Source organism: Phycodurus eques, chromosome 15, assembly GCF_024500275.1.
Source record: "Phycodurus eques isolate BA_2022a chromosome 15, UOR_Pequ_1.1, whole genome shotgun sequence".
Classification (NCBI taxonomy): domain Eukaryota; kingdom Metazoa; phylum Chordata; class Actinopteri; order Syngnathiformes; family Syngnathidae; genus Phycodurus; species Phycodurus eques.
In genome coordinates, this window is record NC_084539.1 from 11,785,369 (window position 1) to 11,804,350 (window position 18,982).

Genomic DNA, 18,982 nt, shown 5'->3' on the forward strand with positions numbered 1-18,982 from the left:
GTTTTACTATGGTGGGCTAGGTTTCTCATCCACAAAAACCGTGGCAAATGTTTTGACAGTTTAGAAATCTGGCCCAGCATCCAAGGCAATCCACAGCCTGTCATCTTTTCGCCATCCCGTCCCGCCCGTGTTGTCCCACGTCCATCCCGCTTTGTCTGCGGAGGCCTGAAACGTGAAACGTGGCCGCCGGGAAGCCTAGCATGACATTTTGAATTTGAATATTTGTTGTTGTTGAATTTATTATACTGAGAGGTTTCCCTCAAAGGGAAATTCAACTCCAACTCTGAAATATAGTTTTGTGTTGCATACCACATATAGAACCAGATCACACACATGCAGGCATGCAAGGAGAGATTTAGAGTGAAAGAGTGCTGCACCACTTGAGCTGGACTGAAGGGATGATGCATTGCTCAAGATTAAAAATTACGGTAAATTATTCCTTTCTTTTAAAAAAATTATTACTGTGTAATGATTTTATATGTATACCATATTTATTGATTGTTGTTTTGCTAAGTAACCAAGTTGAAATGGGCTCAGCAGTTAATGTCTGTGTGTGAACAACAGCCTATGAACTGAGATAATCACTGTTGTTAAAGAGACGTGGCTTTTTGAGGGAGGAGTTTATTTGTCTGAAGTGGATGATGGCGGCTAATTGGGACATGGCGTCTATTAGAAGGACTGACACAATTTGAGGAAACAGCGTAATTACAGTTAACCTCTTATCCCTTTTAAAGGGCAGGCTTATTTTGGAGAACTTGCACCTGGCAATTAATTGTGACATGGTGTTTATTAAGAACAGATTTGAGGAAGATTATGCTCTTTTTGGTGTATGTTTGTTGATTTACCAAATGTGTCAGAATATTATACGTGGGTTTAAATTGTGTTCGGCCCAGTAAATAGTTGCAGGTTTTCATTGCAATATTTGTATCAATATTTGCAAGACATTAGGCAGACTTTAATGATGATGAAATATTTATAGAATTTTAAGGGCTGTGTATTTGTGTGCGTCGTCGGAGGGATGTTCATTGCTGCGCTCAACGGCAAAGTCACAGCTTTTTCAAGGACACTGCGGCGAAGGGGAAAGAAAGACGAAGAAGGAATGACATAGAAGAAGTATAAACTAAAGTGGATAAAGGCATTTAATGATAGATGGCCATTACTGTGAAGACAAAAGTGGGTGAGGAAAAGGAAGTGCAAACCAAAAATGGCAAGGAAAGAAAGAAGCTGTATGGAATAAGCGTAGAATCACACTCACACAACTCAGTTTCAGTGAATGTGAAGCTACTTGGTTCTACTGTATGCTTCTTTTCAGAGTGCTATATATATTGTAACAACTGCCTGTGTTAATTGGCTTCTTACATCTATTGTGGGGCCTCGGAGCCTGGCTGCTTATTACATTTTCGGCCCAAATAATTTTCAAATCATATGATCATGTCACTTCTCCTTTTAAATGTAATTGCTTGTTAAAAGATACGCACACAAAGAAGCCATTATACAGTATCATCCAGCAGAGAAATAAATAATGGAATGATTGAGAAGTCAGAAAAATGCAGTTAATTTTGACACCTTTGACTAGGAATAAGCATACTAATAATGAATAGACTAACTCTAGAATTCTATCAGTTGTGTGAATTGATTGTCCTGAAGCATTGGAGGCAGAATGGAGCGCACTATTTGGCTGCAATCAGCAGAGGCGCTGTTGATTCAGTCTCAACTGGTTGGCCATCTATAGAAAAATTTAATAAACAAAATAAGACCTTTTCAATATTATTACTGCGAACTGGAAAGTTGTAACGAGGGCCAAAATATTCCACGGAAAATATATTAATAACGTTGCAATGGGTTAATTTGTCAACAAACGATCACCTCACACTGGGAAAGAAAGAGACAATTGCCATTTGTCTTTCTTGACGGTGCATAGCATAGAGTTGTTTAATGGCGGGTTGAGTTAGCTCGATGTTCTGGTATTTATGTAGCATTCCCCATGGTGTAAATACAAGTCAAATTAGATTGTACCATTACAAACTACCCTGAACAATACTGCTGGGTAAAAGCATATCTTAAAGCATAACAATGCAGCGTTTGGTTCACTCCTTGCAGGGATCCACTAAACCTCTGCAGTAATTAATTATTCACACATAACACACACAAACAAACCCACTAAAATGCGAGTGCGGAAGGTTGCCCGGTGAGGAGCATGAAAGCTACTTTAAATTTACAAGTAGGCTGTTTACCATAGCATGGAGAGAATGAAGCAACCACCAGGACCACAGACCCTATTGTGATAAAATAATGTACACCTTACAAATTTAAAAGGGACATACTGCTGCTGACTATTCTTTCTGCTGACTATTCTTACTGCTGTTCACAATCACTACTGTACACAGTACATCGATTTATTCATGTACAGTTTGCCATACATCTACAATAATTATAATTCATGTACAGCTGCCACATACACTGCTGCTCTCATTCTATTTAGACACATTGCTTGATGTTTTGAAATGTAAATGTAAACATACTGTAGGTTTGGGTATTTTTGATGCTTTGCTATTACTATTCTGCGCTGCTACTGTCCACTTTGCTGCTGTAAAACCATAATTTCCCCATTGTAGGATTAACCTACTGTTGATATAGGACATATTATTGTAAATAATAATAATTACCAAAAAGTGACGTGATTTTACAAATAGCTGTGTACGTTATTTGGTAGGTGAGGCATTATTCTCCATTGGCAGAAATTTAGCATAGAATTTTCCAGAATTGCTACAAGCCTCAGCACAACATCCCTAGAGTAATTCTCTTGATAAATTTCCCTTGAACTCTGGATCTAAATCAGAAACACAAAAGCAAACACACACTTTGGCACCCAGTCAGTGGGTCTTGGACTCAGCAGTGGTGAGAAAGCAACCTCACGCAACAGAGCAAGTTATGTTTTCTGGATGTCTGGACTTAAGTAAGATGATGAACTTACAGGCCCTTAATGTACGTAGGAAACATTAGCTACAATACAAATGATGATGGATTTGATTATCTTCCTCACCTCCCTTTGTCCTCCAATCTCTTTTTCAGACCACTTCTCCACAGGACTCAGGTTCAAGGTCCGGTACCTAACAACAAAGAAAAGGCAACATTAGGATGACATATTAAGAAAGAAAGTATATCATTATCCACAAAACCATGTAAACACAAGATGTTTAGTTTCATGATGACAGGACAGAACTGGGATTTTCAGACGCAGAGTTTATACAGTAATACAGCATAGATCAGACAGTATGCTAAGACGGTATTCAGCTTTTTAATAGTGGCAGGGTCAGCGGGGCCAAGGTTTAAGAGTCACGGTTTGCTAATGATAGAACTCCAACTTCATTTCCATTCTCGCTTTTCCCGTAAACAGATTACAGGGTACAGAGGTCATTGTTATAACAAAAACAAACAAAACAAATCGGGCTACAAACTTTCGGCCATTTATGCATTAGAACATGTATTTGACTTGGAAATAAAGTGACAATCGTCATTGGTCAAATTACAACCCCAATTCCAATGAAGTTGGGACGTTGTGTTAAACATGAATAAAAACAGAATACAATGATTTGCCAATCATGTTCAACCTATATTTAATTGAATACACTACAAAGACAAGATATTTAATGTTCAAACTGATAAAGCAACGTCTTTCACATGGACGCCCCAGCTTATTCAGCAAGACAATGCCAAACATTCTGCACGTGTTACAACAGCGTGGCTTCGTAGTAAAAGAGTGCGGGTACTAGACTGGCCTGCCTGCGGTCTAGACCTGTCTCCCATTGAAAATGTGTGGTGCATTATGAAGCGTAAAATACGACAACGGAGACCCTGGACTGTTGAACAGCTGAAGCTGTACATCAAGCAAGAATGGGAAAGAATTCCACCTACAAAGCTTCAACAATTAGTGTCCTCAGTTCCCAAATGTTTATTGAATGTTGTTAAAATAAAAGGTGATGTAACACAGTGGTATACATGACCCTGTCCCAGCTTTTTTGGAACGTGTTGCAGCCATAAAATTCTAAGTTAATGATTATTTGCTAAAAACAATAAAGTTTATCAGTTTGAACATTAAATATCTTGTCTTTGTAGTGTATTCAATTAAATATAGATTGAACATGATTTTAAAATCATTGTATTCTGTTTTTATTTATGTTTAACACAACGTCCCAACTTCATTATAAATGGGGTTGTACATCATTTACATTAAATTACAATGGGCATACTGTACTGGTAAAATTGATAATATATGTATGACATGGCAATATAAAACAAAATGAGCTTGGATATCTCATAGCTACAGTTTCATTTGTATAACCCCTTTAGCAATTAAACTCATGGTATGGTTTCGCTCAGAGGGCTTTTATGACTGTGATACCATATAAAAGTTTTATCGCCTCATCATAGTATTAAATATACAGTACACATCAAATTGATGGATAACTCGTTTTGAAATCAGTAAACAAGTTTGTTCAAATATTGTTCAAGTTTCTGTAAAAAGTGGTTGGGTATCCAAAAAAAAGCTGGCAATTTTCTCAACATTATTGATTACATGTGATAATTTCAAATTTGGGTACAGATTTTGGCAAGAATCATGGAAGTTGACGCAAATTATTTGCTTTCCCAGGCCACATAAAATGATGTGGCAGGCCATATCTGGCCCCGGGCCTCGAGTTTGACACCGGTGAACCACAGAGATAATACTGTATGTAGTTATAGACACCTCACTACTTGGAGGTGATCCTGACAACCAAAAGTGCAAGGAACGCACGCACGAACGAAGATGAAACTCACCCTTCCAAGAGAGCAGTACAAATGCACGTCTCTGTGGTGTGCTATTTCAAGCACTCACACCTTGTTAAAAGGAGCATGTCTGAAGTGGGTGTTGGTTGGGCATAATGGACTTATTGTTATGGCAAGTTCAACCGGTTCTGAGTCTTTAGTAGTGTCAAATGCTCCAAATTAACAAAACGTCTAGCCTAGCAGTAACTTTAATAAGACTGCTGGTAATTGCTGTCAGATTGCTATGACTCGCTTCGTATAGAAATTTAAGGGACACAGATTTTTGTGGAGGAGGTAGGGTACACTAATCGATGCAACTTGGTAAAAGGCCGACCTGTCCTAATCTTAACATTGTGCCCGTGAGGAAGAAAAATATACCTCCAGGACACAGCAAAGTTTAAGTTGACAAATCTTTATGATTTGTAATCTATTATTGATCAAGAGAAATGGGGACCCGGATGTCACACTATGAAGCATTGCAGAATTTAAGGATGAATTATAAAACACATCTCTTATCTACCAGTGGTGAGAAGATATGACTGCACAAAACACAAAGTGAAGGACCCTGGTCTTGTTAGTGTATGTTATAAACCGCATTCTGTATAAGCAACAAGCCCTGTTTATTGTCATTCCAAGCTCAGGCTTTCTGGACCATAAGCTGCCTGCTCATTAATGAAAACATTAATGAACAATCATCCATCTCTCTCCTTGAGTAAAGCCTGATGACTCGCCATCTCTGACTTACTACCACTATTAGGGTTTAAATGGACGGGCCAATTCATTTTCACACGTTTGCGCTGGTATTTGCGTGCACTTTGGAGTCAAAATGAATTATACAGTATGTACACAGCCTATTTTCCATACACACTGGAACCTCCCTTGATAAAACGGACCCAAATATAACGAATATCGGATCAAAGGGACCATTGGGACTGAACAATGTACTGTCAAAATACAAAATACTGTCCATTTGTCCCTTAAACTGCCGTTGACAAAGTTGCAAGGTCCAAAATTAGCCGCTCTTGTTTACTGGCACTGTGGCGCAATGCAGGCAGAGAATGGGACTGACGTATTTCTGGGTCACAGATATAAAATATGACTAGACATGCCTCCCATGCCTACGTGTCAGCCATATTGAATGTGGGGCATCGACGTGGCGGCCATGTCGTGATGGTTGTATCTATTGTGCCGTAGAGCGCAGCAGAGAGCGAGAGAGAGAGAGAGAGAGAGAGAGAGAGAGAGAGAGAGAGAGAGAGAGGGAGAGAGAGAGAGAGCAGCATGGCGGCAGTGTTAACTATGAGGAATAAAAAAACAAGTATCTGGAGTCTGGAACATGCTATTTTTGGTACAATAACATCTTTTTGTCAAGTCATTCGGCTTTTGCAATGGATTGAGAACTAGGAAGCATACTCATTCCTATCAGCTCATGAAAGCGACTCACATACGATGAGTACTGTACGTCAACAATACCACCGTGACCAAGCATACCGATGGATAAAATGTGAAACGTTCAAAAATGTTCAAGCTTTTTGTGTACTGAGCAGTTTAGGCCACGAAAAAAAACAACTTAAAAAAAAAAACAATCATTTTGTACTGTACCGTAATATGGGTGCGCATGCCCAAAAAGAAAAAAGTGCTTCAACGAACAATTGGCTATAGTGGACGACTCCCTGCCCCTATTAGGCAATTCTATCAAGATTCCATAGCACAGTGGAGATAAAAGGTCTACACACCCCTGTTCAAATGCCAGGTTTTTGTGATAAAAAAACGAGACCAGGATGAATCATTTCAAAACTATTTCCATCATTAATGTGACCAATAATCTGTACAACTCCATCCATCCATCCTTCCATTTTCTGAGCCGGTTCTCCTCATTAGGGTCACGGGCGTCCTGGAGCCTATCCCAGCTATCATCGGGCAGGAGGCGGGGTACACCCTGTACTGGATGCCGGCCAATCGCAGTTCACATACAAACAAACAACCATTCGCACTCACATTCACACCTACGGGCAATTTAGAGTTGTCACTTAAATCTACCATAAATGTTTTGGGATGTGGGAGGAAACCGGAGTGCCCGGAGAAAACCCACGCAGGCATGGAGAGAACATGCAAACTCCACACAGGCGGGGCCAGGATTTGAACCCTGGTCCTCAGAACTGTGAGACAGACGCTCTAAAAAAAAAAAAAAAAAAAAAAAATATATATATATATATATATATATATATATATATATATATATATATTAAGAGAGGGTAAGTAAAAAATAAAATTTAGATCATGTGTGTACACCCTGTTAGAAATGTGGATTCAACTGTATTCAGAATTAACCAATCACATTTAAACTCATGTTAAATGGGAGTAAGCCACACCTCCCATTTAACATGATCCATTTATAAGCTGTTGAGCAACCACATTATCACAGTTGATTATTTGTGTTTCCCCTCTGAAAAGATTCATTTTCAAGTGAGTTGTACAGGCTGTAGATCATAAAAGTGTAAATACGTTTTAAAGGATTTATCTTCATCTCATTTATTTTCACATGACAAAAACCTGGCATTTGTCTGTAGACTATATACACTGTGGTGGCCTCGGGAATTTACTGATTCAACTGCAGAGAGTACCAGGCTTCCATTAGGGATGAGGCCCAAGCATTTTTTCCTCAGGAATGCTTCATGCGCTATACAGCAGCCCTTTTCTCTTTAGACTTCACTGTAAACATCAGCTTTACAGATGTCATGTCTGCTGTGCCAACAATGTGTGTTGTGGTGACGGCATCTACCATAGCATGATGGTATGAGATCTTATAGTAAACATGGTTACATACAGCGGCAATATCTATTTTTTTTTTTATCTATTTGAGGTGTGGCATTTACTTATTCAAGTGTAATACACAATTCATTGGAGTAAGGTGTTTATTGGAGCTAACACCAAGTATACCATCATTTTCCACATTAATCTTCAGCTTTACAAATGTTACGTCTGCTTTTCAAGCGGTCCATGTGTGTTGTGCTAATGGTGTCCACTGCGACACTTGGTGTTATAGTAAATGTAGTTTCGTCTCCACAAAAAAGGAGAGGTCTATTTGAGGCGCAACATTATGTATTTAAGATTCATTGAGGGTAAAGCATTTATTTGAGTAAGCTACATCTCTATCCATTTATCAATCTATCTATCAATTTAATCTGGATGATATATTATTGTGTGCTTTAAATATAACAAATTAATCAATTTGGGCCAACCAAAACAAACTGATAATCCTTCCTAATACTCATACAGAGTAAGAGTAATTATGATGTGGTATTTCCCTTATCCTCATTTCCATCATGTAAAATGTACATGCAACAGTAATGCTACACAGACATCTTTTTGAATTAATCCAAACATCTGCCTGTGTTCCAGAGTATGTAATGTTTACACAAACAGAAAATTATGTAAAAGAGGTGGGGAAAAAGAAGTGAGGTGTCTGGGGCTTTCTGATATTAGTCTGTTCTTCTTCACTCTTGTGGGTCAGGAAGCTTTGTTCCGCTTCCTCCCACATAATAGTCAAGCAATCTACAGCTAAACTACTACAACCTATTTGGTGCAGAAATATATATTTGTTTATATCCTAAGATGTATTATTTATATATATTTGTAATTTTATATATCCTGTGCTTCCCCACCCCATCCCCCTTTCTTCCTGGCATGTGACTGTTAATCACCAGAAGAAGAGTTTGGAAAGTTACATTTGTGTTATTCCTATTCTCATTGCTGTCAACCACTCAACAGTTTATCTGGCTCCACCCACTGTGGTTGGTACTCTAACGGAAGGGTGCCAAGAGTACTGCACATATCAGTGACCAACCCACCAACCAGCTGATGGGTGTGACATTTAAGCTGGGAATCTAAAATCAGACATTGCTCTCACCACTACACACAAATGCATCATTCATCAGTGAGCACCAGTTGAGATTTGGCAATTACAAAGACATCCCTGTTTCCAAACCCACTGAGGACCCGCACTGTGTTAGCACCTGCACATACGTGTGCATCAATAACAGTTCTGTATATATATATATATATATATATATATATATATACAGAACTGTTTTATATATATATATATATATATATATATATATATATATAGTCAGGCATCCATCCATCCATTTTCTGAGCCGCTTCTCCTCACTCGGGTCACGGGCATGCTGTAGCCTATCCCAGCTATCATCGGGCAGGAGGTGGGGTACACCCTGAACTGGTAGCCAGCCTATCGCAGGTCACATACAAACAAACAACCATTCCGCGACCCTAGTGAGGAGAAGCGGCTCAGAAAATGGATGGCTGGATGGATATATATATGATTATAGAGTAATGATTATGGTGTGCAATTAAACAGTATGCAGAATTCTTTTTATCCTATTACATAATATACTGCAATAACTGCCAGGTGGTCATATTCTTGACATAATTTTAAAAATATGGAAATTCAGACAAATTGTTCCGGAAGTTAATTTCTAAAGGTTGGCAGCTCGCAGTCATGGCCAAAAATGCAATTTTACTAATAATAAACTTCTTTTAGTGTTTCAGTTTTCAGTCTTGGTTTCCTCATTTTCGGTTTAAATATATCTTTTGTCAACAGCCACTATATTCTTATTTGATAAGTCTCGACCGAGGCCAAGTCTCGACCGAGGCCCAATCATTCCCCCTCTCTTGGTTTCCATAGCTACAGCCTTCACTTTGGGAAGGGTGAGACTTTACCATGGTGTCGTGTGTGTGCGCGTGTGTGAGTTTGTGACTGTGAGAGTGTGCATGCATGCGTGTGTGTATGTAAGCGTGCATGCATACGCATGTGTGTGAGCTGTGGGGGTGGAGGGGGGTGGGGGTGCACACACTTCCTATCTGTCAAGCCTATATTCACACTGCTATTTGATGCCTCAGACAGCAGAGTGACAGATGCAAGTGAGCAGTGGCAGTGTCATCCCATTCAACACCAAATGTGAAGAACAACAACCTGATTTCTTTTGCTGAGCAAGAGCATGCACGGTGCTCATTTTCAATCAGTAACTAAAGACTATGATTGTGCTCCATAAAGCATTCTGGATCCAGGAACTCCTTACCGCCCCTGAGGAGGAGGTCATTTTGGACTAGAAGGGCTTTGATGTCTTTTGGGCCTAAACCATTCAGAACTTTATGAACTAACAGCTGTATCTTAAAGTCTATTCTCTGAGACATGTGGTTTTTAAAATTGAGAGATGTGGTTTTTAAAATTTTAACATTTTTAAATTGTATTGACTGGAAGTGCATGCTGACTTTAACAGACTCCTCTTTGGGTCCAAAAACAATTCAGTTTTTTTCTCAGTTTAACTGGATGGAATTAAGGCACATCCAGTCAGTAATCTGTTCCTTGCATTTACCCAGTGCTCGTACAGGGCGATGTTCACCTGGGGACATCGAAATATAAAGCTGTGTGTCATCTGCATAATTATGGTAATGTATTAGGTTTTGGGGGTTTCACCCCAACCCCATTAATTTTTATGTTAACGCTCTGATTTTAAAAATTGAATCAGAAGTTACTCACTAGTTACTGACTACTTGAGTAGTTTTTTCACTGAGTACTTTCTTACTCTTATTGAAGTAATTATTTGGAGGACTACTTCTTACTTTTACTTGAGTCATAGTATTCTAAAGTAACAGTACTCTTACTTGAGTACAATATTTGGCTACTCTACCCACCTCTGGTGTTCAGTAAATGTAAACACAGGGATATCATTTATGGGTCACTAAAAATGTACAGACAATGACAGCGGGATACAGGTACTGAATTGGAATTGGGCATTAAGACCTGTAGTGAAAATCCAGTTTATGTTTTGAAAGTATGATTAGAACACAAGGACACTCAGAGTTAGGGGTAATTTTTTGACTATGCACTTTCCAAGAGAACTCTCTCTTTGCAGCAGTGTCTTCCTCTATATACACACACACACACACCATCAGGCAGATGACAAGAACGATATAAACATTTAAGGATCAAAATATCACTAAAAGTCCCACCACCTGCCCGGCAGCAGACAAATATAAACACAGTTCATTCTTACGCTGCTATTTCTTAATCTCCCCAATTCGCTCAGCTTCTGCCTGCGTTCTTGCTCTCTGCAGTGAGGCCATCCATCATCATTAGGAGGTGAATAGACGACCCGTCGACACCTGCAACTACACTCTCTCCCTTACCTCTCTGGAGAGTAAAGGATTGGAGAGGAGAAGGAAGGCTTTGAACGAAAGACTAGATTTAAAAAATAATAATAATAAAATAAATTTTAAAAATAACACTTTTTTCCCCCTGAAATAGAAATAATGACTGATCAAAAGAGTAACCTATAGTGTATTGACTTATGGCAGACCAGAGTGTATTATCTTAATGTGTCTCAATTGACACAGAAGAAATTATAGCATCTTAAATCAATCCTACAACTGTTCTGCGCATCCACACTCATGTGATCGCTCGAAAGTAGGGCATTGTATAGATCCATGAAGCTCGTACGTTCATACACTTTAATAATTAAAGATTAATCATTTCTTGAATCGTTCTCCCTGCTAGCAGGTGGCAGTAGTCCGGTCTGGGTAAGCCTTTCAGATAGGGAAACCAATCACATTGGGAACTCTCCATTTGAACAACCTCGATGATGTACATGTCGGAATCTGACCAGAATCTTCATGAAAAATTTGCCTGTAGAGCACAGGTGTAATCTCAAGGTCCGGGGCCAGATCTGGCCCACCACATTATTTTATGTGACCCTCGAAAACGTCGACTTCATGTTTCTAGCTGAAATACAAAATTGCTTCACTTTTAGTCACGTTGGGGTATTGCAAGCATGTTTTGGTAATAACTTTGAAAATAAACTGAATAATAGCTGAACAAACAACTTTTTACTGACTTCTGATTTCAAAAGTAGTTATTCATCAATTTGTTGGTTATAAGTAATATTTTTGAGGCGATGTTACATTTGTAAGGGTTCACAGTCATAACGGCCCTCAGAGGGAAGCCATTACTCTGATGTGGCCTGCTACAAAAATGAGATTGACAACCCTGCTGTAGAGTAGCACAAACATCTCAAGACTGAGAAGAACGAGTGCACGCTTTGTTTTTAGGTTTTAAATTATAATGTGTTAAAAAGTAAGATGCATTTTTTCTTAACCTTTATTAATCCAGGTAAGGCAATTGAAAACAGATTCTCATTTGCAATGTCTCTCATAGCAAGCGTTCATTTCAAGACTTTTATTAATATCAATGTTTCCTTAGATTTGTTGATGGGTGGCACGCTCGTAAATGTGATATCGTATTGGAAGTACTGCCTCTTCCAGCAGCCACTCTTCACAAGTAAATTTTGCATATGCAAACAAAATATCAGGAGGGGCAAGGAGTGGGATCGTGTCACTTTGCCTGCACTGACGACTTGGGGGGGGGGGAACCACCAACAACAACAACAACAAAAAACGCTGATGGAAAGTTTTAGCGGTTTTGAAACCGTGACTTTTTAAAACCTCATTATACTGTACATTGAAACTGGAAACCAACCCGTGCCTACTTGTATATCAGTTGGGGTGAGCACTGGCTCAGCTGCAGAAGAAAAATGCCCTGTCAGTGCGAATGGTTGTTTGTTTGTATGTGCCATGCGATTGGCTGGCAACCAGTTCAGGGTGTACCTCGCCTCCTGCCCGATGACAGCTGGGATAGGCTCCAGCACGCCCGCGACCCTAGTGAGGAGAAGCGGCTCAGAAAATGGATGGATGGATGGATGATTGACACCTTTGAGATTAAACTGTATCAAAAACATATGGAGCCAAAACAGAATAATTGCAACAATTTGCTTGACTTCTCATGCACTAAAATAATTTGACCAGCGAATCACAGTTATTTCTAACCAGATTATTACGGTAGCTGGAAAAGGCACCCGCATACAAGTATCCATCTTTTTGATCTCTTATGATACAGTTTAATCAACTGAAAAATAATTCTGGCATGTTCGTTCACCATGCTGTGACAGCTCGTGAGCTGCACATTAGCAACTCTTCACCATGAATAACACCGTTTTATAATCCCTGGTCCAAATGACACAACTCAAACAAATATCAATCAGCAGACCATTCATTTATGGTCTGCATTTACTGTATGCTTGGTTGCTCATTTGTTATTTACCTCATTTACCAAAATATTGATCTATCACTAATAAGCAAGTAACTCATGAATCAAGGAAGAATTTGGGCTTGAAGCCAACAGAGAAAGTTTAAAGGATGGTAACAGCTATGATGGAAGATAAAGAACAGACGGAAGCAGAGAGACAAGAGGAGGACGAGCAGAGGACAAAGTATTGTCTCCTGTTAATATGTAAAAATAACTCTGCTGCTGCCTGCTGGAGGAGCTAACTGGGTCATACAATTCCCACAGAGAGAGAGAGGGAGGAAAGCGGTATCGCATTGATTTTGTCTGTACTATTAACGTAAAACACATCAGTCTCTCACAACATGAGAAGCTCAAAGGCGTCTCACTGCTATTAAATGTTGAACTTAAGACATCTTGCCATCAAAGTGGTTTATCATCTAGCCAACTGATTCTTTTTCTCAAGTTGTAGTTGCTTTGTTTTCACTGTCCTCAAATAGGCTCTCTAGCCTTTCTTAGGCACTGCTCCCTCTTTTCCTCTTCTACAACTAATCCTGCACAACATATTTCAAACTAGTTGTTTGTGTAAGGTAGACATTGATATGCACCACCACATTTGACATCTTTTGGCTGAATTTATACTACATGGTTCAAGTGACACAATTTTGGCTTTCAAGAGGCACAATTTACGTAATATGATTCCAAGATTGGAATCAGACCTAACAAAAAAACATTCATATACATAACAGATATGGGCCAGTGCGACTGAAAAGTAAACGAATGTTGTATCCCATCAATGTGAGCTTGATATCAAGATTAGGGTTGGAACCGGGACGAACGTTCCAGTTCACCCGGAATCGTTACCACTTTCGATGCCGAATCCTCCGGCCCGAATAACAAGTGGCGAAAACCAAAGAAGAAGAAGAACGCGCACGAAGACATGATTGTGCCCAACGGTGGTGTCGCTCCTTCTACGCGCTGTGTTGCAGAGGGCTAGTTGAAACAGCGCAGTCTCCGTGTGTCTTACAGGAAACGCTATACCGGTACAAAAATATATTTTTTTAAAAACTTACATTGCGTAATAAAAATATTAAGTTATTACAGTTCCTTTTGGCAAGATCTTTGTACCATAAATTATTTTGTCAATTTGTAATCTTTATAATTTTACAAAATGGAGAAAATGAAGACCGATCTTTTTCACCCGCATCAAAAAAACGAGTTTGCCAGAGCTTTCCATAACATCAGTTCTTTAGAACAAAAAAATGTTTGCATGTTTTTTAAAGGCCACAAAAAATATATTTTTTAAACTGATGCATAGTCTGTGTGGATATGGCCTGTTATTACCTTTAAAATGACATCTGATACCACCTTATGCCACAGCAGACAGTTTTACCACAGTAAACACTGCCAGCAGAGCAGACATGGCACCTGTAAAGCTGAACTTTATGGTGGAATTTAAGAGCGAAAGGAGTTGCTGTATGCTACAAGGAGGATTCGTAGCCAAAGCGGCTACCATGGAATCTGGAAAAAAAAAATATTATTCGGAATGATCTGATGTCTTCTTCCAAAAAGAGAGCACTACTCGTTAGAGGAGTACCATTATTAAATTTTGTGGGAAGACTATATAGAAATATGTAATCAAATACATGATTGCCTTGATATGAATTAAAAACATGATAAAGAAACACAGTTTCACAGTTCTTAATTAACAAATAAATATGTGCTCATCATTCTAATCTTGTTATGCGTCTGAGGAGTTGTTTCCTGTCTAAAGCCAAAAAAAGCAGCAATAAGGCAAACTCATTAAACCATTAAAAAGGTGTTGGTCAGCAATTCTGAGCGGTAATTAAAATGTTCATGGTTGGAGAATGTCGTGAGCATGCAACTCGTTGAGCTTTTAGTGTGTGTATTACAGCCATATAGAAGACATAATCATGAGCCAAGAGTCTAAATATAAACAGCTATCTTTCTGTCTCAGTCTGGCATCATGATACTGTAGTTCAGCTCTTTTACTAATTCATAATCCCTCTTATTCAAAGATTATCCATGTTTGCAATGTGAAACCATTCACCGTGACATAAGTGTTGTCAAAGTCGATCAAACTTCTGTTATTTAAGATGAATCAGAGCTTGAAAGCAATACAAGCCAGCGTGCTAAATGGATTAACCTGAAGTGCTGCTCTGAAATTGGCAGTGTTGCTTCTTAGCTGGCTGACAAGGGCCAACAGAAATAGCCTGACTGCCTGAGCTGACCTCAACATACGATACGCAATGCAAGCCGTGTTTTGCGTGAACTGTGGGTTTCAATGCTAAAATGAGCATGTCATGGTCATAAGGGAAGAAAATAGAAAATATGCATATGCTTATTCAAAATGATTGTTTCACAATAATGTAGTCAAAAGCCCACCTCGACTTAAGTAGCCACATTTTGAAATGCATTTACACAAAATGTACATTAAATAAAGCACATTTTGTTGGAGAAGAGAAATGATTACAGTCCTGCTCCAGTTCATTAGCCTGTGGCAGCTGTCTGACTGCCATCTGCAGAGGTTATCGGTGCATTGCTCACTATTACCAAGAGTCTCATGACAGCTTCTACATCTTGACACATTAGCATGCGCGTAAACCTGACATCCTGGCAATAATTTAGCCGGTTTAATGATTGTGAAAAGGATTTCACAATACCAGAGGTAGAAGCCACTGGAAGAGATATTCTACAATAAAAGTGATGGTCAGTAGTGAGGACAACCCTTACAACTTAGTTGGTTCCACATAAAGAATAACCTCAATTAGCTAATACCGATTATCAAGTTAAAATCAAAATGCTGGGAGTTCAGGAAAGAATAAGCCGAATATCTACGCACTTGCCAATTCAATAATGATTTGTTTTTCATGAGCGTTTGTTGTTATTTAGAGTTTTACTTTTAAGCTCCATTGCAGGTAGTGTTAAAATTCTTTCTGGCATCCTGCGGTAGACAGGTCATAAAAGGCACGCTCCTGCAGTCTTACGGGCCCACAGCTCAGTTGAAATGTAGGACTTGTTAGTGGGGCTCTCCCCTCCTCTGTTTTACCGACTTACTTTGTAGTATGTGTACAGGTCCCCCTTATAAAACAATCCCCTTCTTAAAATAGCCTAGAATATTGCAGCTATGGATGACAGTGTAGTTATGGTCCCAGTGAAAAATGCAGACAGCACCAGTCAATCTCAGGGCACACAAAGACCACTCCCGCTCGCATTGTACAATCACTGAGTGGGAAAGGCTGCGTGCATGATATTCAGCTGTGTGAATCATTACACAAAGAGTGATCCATTGTAAATAAACACAAAAGCAGTAAATGAACAGTAAACAAAAATTGAAAACAAAAAATATTGTACCAGAATGGATTAATAATACTATTGTTACCTTTTGTTATTGATTTTTCTTGTCTCGCTTTTTTTGCACGTCCTCTGACAAACTACATATTAGATGTCAGTACCATTTTTGGTCTTTTGTTATTGACTATTTTCGTCTCACTAATTCTGTAGGTCCCACTTCAAACTACATAGGGCTCTTAGCTATCGAATTTGTTTAGAATCGAGTATTCTACCAATTATTACATCGATTCCGATTACATATACACCTTTATTACGGAGTTACCCTTTGAGATGAATCATCTCTTTTTAGAGGGGTCCAACAAATAAAAACAATAAACACAACATATTAAACAACACAAAACATCCATATACTAATACATATCGCCACCATACTACATTAACCCTCCCCCCCACCCCCACCCCTCCCCACCCCTACCAATCACCCAGAGGTAAACTATCATATATAACCAATTAATCGGATAAAAACAGATTTTGCATTATTTAGCACAATAACGTGCATGTGAGGTGCATATAGAATTGTTTTCCCACTTTGGGTTTAAGAGGCAGGGCCTAAACTGGTGAGTGATCTGGGCGTTCGGAAATGGAGTGTAGCGTTGTTGTTACTTTTAACTGGCTAACCGGTCAGTTTCGAGTGACTTCGGCTCAATACACACAAAGACAAGCTTTGTTTTCGTCCAGATTTTGCCCCTTCCCAACCAAGGACGTCAAACGCCAGACAGTCTTATGTTGTATTACATTATCGTATAAGATTATCCTTAGGTATGAGATTAAGTATTAAGAGTGAATTTGTCTCAATTTTAGAGTACGAAATAGGTCGGGGCCGACAATCTTAAATAATCAATAATCAATATTTACGACCAAAATGCTTCGTGTGTGGGCTAAGCTGACGTCTCCCGAGTTGAACGAGGAAACGACTGTGAACAAAAATACCCGCTGTCGTACCAGATGTCATTTTTGTTATTAAAGTGGGTTCCCCAGACGGCAAAAAGTATTTTCCAAAGCAAGTGTTTTTATTTATCTACACCACTTCAGCCTCCATTCCCTTCTGCAACACTCGGCAAAGATCGGCACATACCCAGAAGTGTCTGCCCGTCTTGGTTTTTGTGAGATCACGTGTGATCATGCGAGATTTCAAGATCGGTGACGGAACAATATCGTTCTGTGTGTGGTGTTCTTTGTTCAGATTATTGGAGTACACCACACACAATATGACCCAAACTGTTAAATTCCTGATTTTTTTTTTTATCTTTAGGTATGGGTCTGTGGAGTCTGTCACAGATTTAAATAATAAAATAAAAAATAAATAAAAAAATATTAAAATGTGAAAAATCCCGATGTTTGTACCAGGCCTTAGTGTGAGTTGTGGTCATTGGCCCCTCAGCTCGTGTGTAAATTACACTTATTATTGCATGTTTGTTTTCTTACGGTTTGTTCAATAAAGCGATTGAAAGTGCACCAGTAGATGTCTCTAACTTGAGAATTTGCGGGGGCATTCCAATAAGTTCTAACGAGCGATGGTAGGCTATATTGAATTACGTAATATCTATACATTACCTTGTGTTGGCGATCATAAATGTGCTGTTGTTAGAGTGTGACTCCCAAAACTTTGGACATTCTCTGTTTCTTATAGACTATCCTCCTGGCTTGCCTCCATCATGCCCACGTATCGACACAGCAAAAAGTGTGTGTGAAAAAATTATCCCTGCGAAGCTTGGGGGCGGAGATTTTGCTTTAACCTTTTTTATAATCGAATGACTGGAGTAATTTTAATAATCATTGCAGCCCTACAATACCAGCAGGTAATACTGCTATTGTTGTTTTTTTTCTTATCGCTTTGTCTCTTTTCATTGTCTGTCAATCCTCAAACTCACCTCAACCCAACTTTATGCATGCAAGCATTGAGCAGGTGTTATTGCTGTTGTTGTCTTTGATTATTGCTTTACGGCTCTCTTTTCTGTTTGTCCCTTTTCAAACTTAATGCAAGCAGGTGGTGTTGCTGCTGTTGCCCTGTGCTATTGCTGTTTGTTTACTCGCTTCTCTGTCAACCACGTAGTGTTGATATTCCTATTATTATTAGAGTCTGTTATGAAGTATAAAGCAGGTAATCACAACTCTTTCAGCACCATGGACAGCAAACATTGCTAATAAACTATAAAGCAACAGATTAAGTTGACAAGAAAAAGTAATTACCACAGACACTTTGTGATGACAAGATTTATTTGTGGAAGTAAATTACCAGATACTAGTTGTATCTTGCTTTACATTCACACTCTTGTTAGACAGATCTGTACAGGCTGATGTTTTAGATTCCAGACACTCAATGAGCTCATTCGTGAAATATCAGGCCTCTCCTTAGCACGTGAAAGCCCTTATCAGACCAAGTTTACTACAGTGACCGGGGAACCGTCAGAGTTCATAGATTTTTCACCGTCCTGAACACTAGCGATGCAAGCACAAAGCACAGTGGTTGGATCTATTGAGATGGAGAACAGAGCCGGGTGTTTGCAAGGGATGCTGGCAGACACCAATCAGCCTTGACTAAGTGTGAAGGCTCCAGATCAATGACTCATTTGTGAGTGAGGGAGCCAAGGCTTGCGACATCATGAAAAACCCAGACACTAACAAAGGTTTTGCAGCAATGTGGTGCAGTTAAGCCTGGTGTAT

General features: G+C 39.2%; 1 protein-coding gene across 4 annotated transcripts in view; it reads right to left on the bottom strand.

Moving 5' to 3' along the window:
* The window catches only part of strbp (spermatid perinuclear RNA binding protein), a 78,454-nt gene that overhangs the window by 44,453 nt on the left and 15,019 nt on the right, over positions 1-18,982 (bottom strand). For 3 of the 4 annotated variants that reach the window (XM_061698770.1, XM_061698768.1, XM_061698771.1), the window contains exon 2: positions 3,044-3,110. The gene's annotated coding sequence lies outside the window, so the exon portion shown is untranslated. Of the gene's footprint in view, positions 1-3,043; positions 3,111-4,818; positions 4,847-18,982 lie in introns of those variants that run through there. The other variant, XM_061698769.1, reaches the window with a different exon arrangement.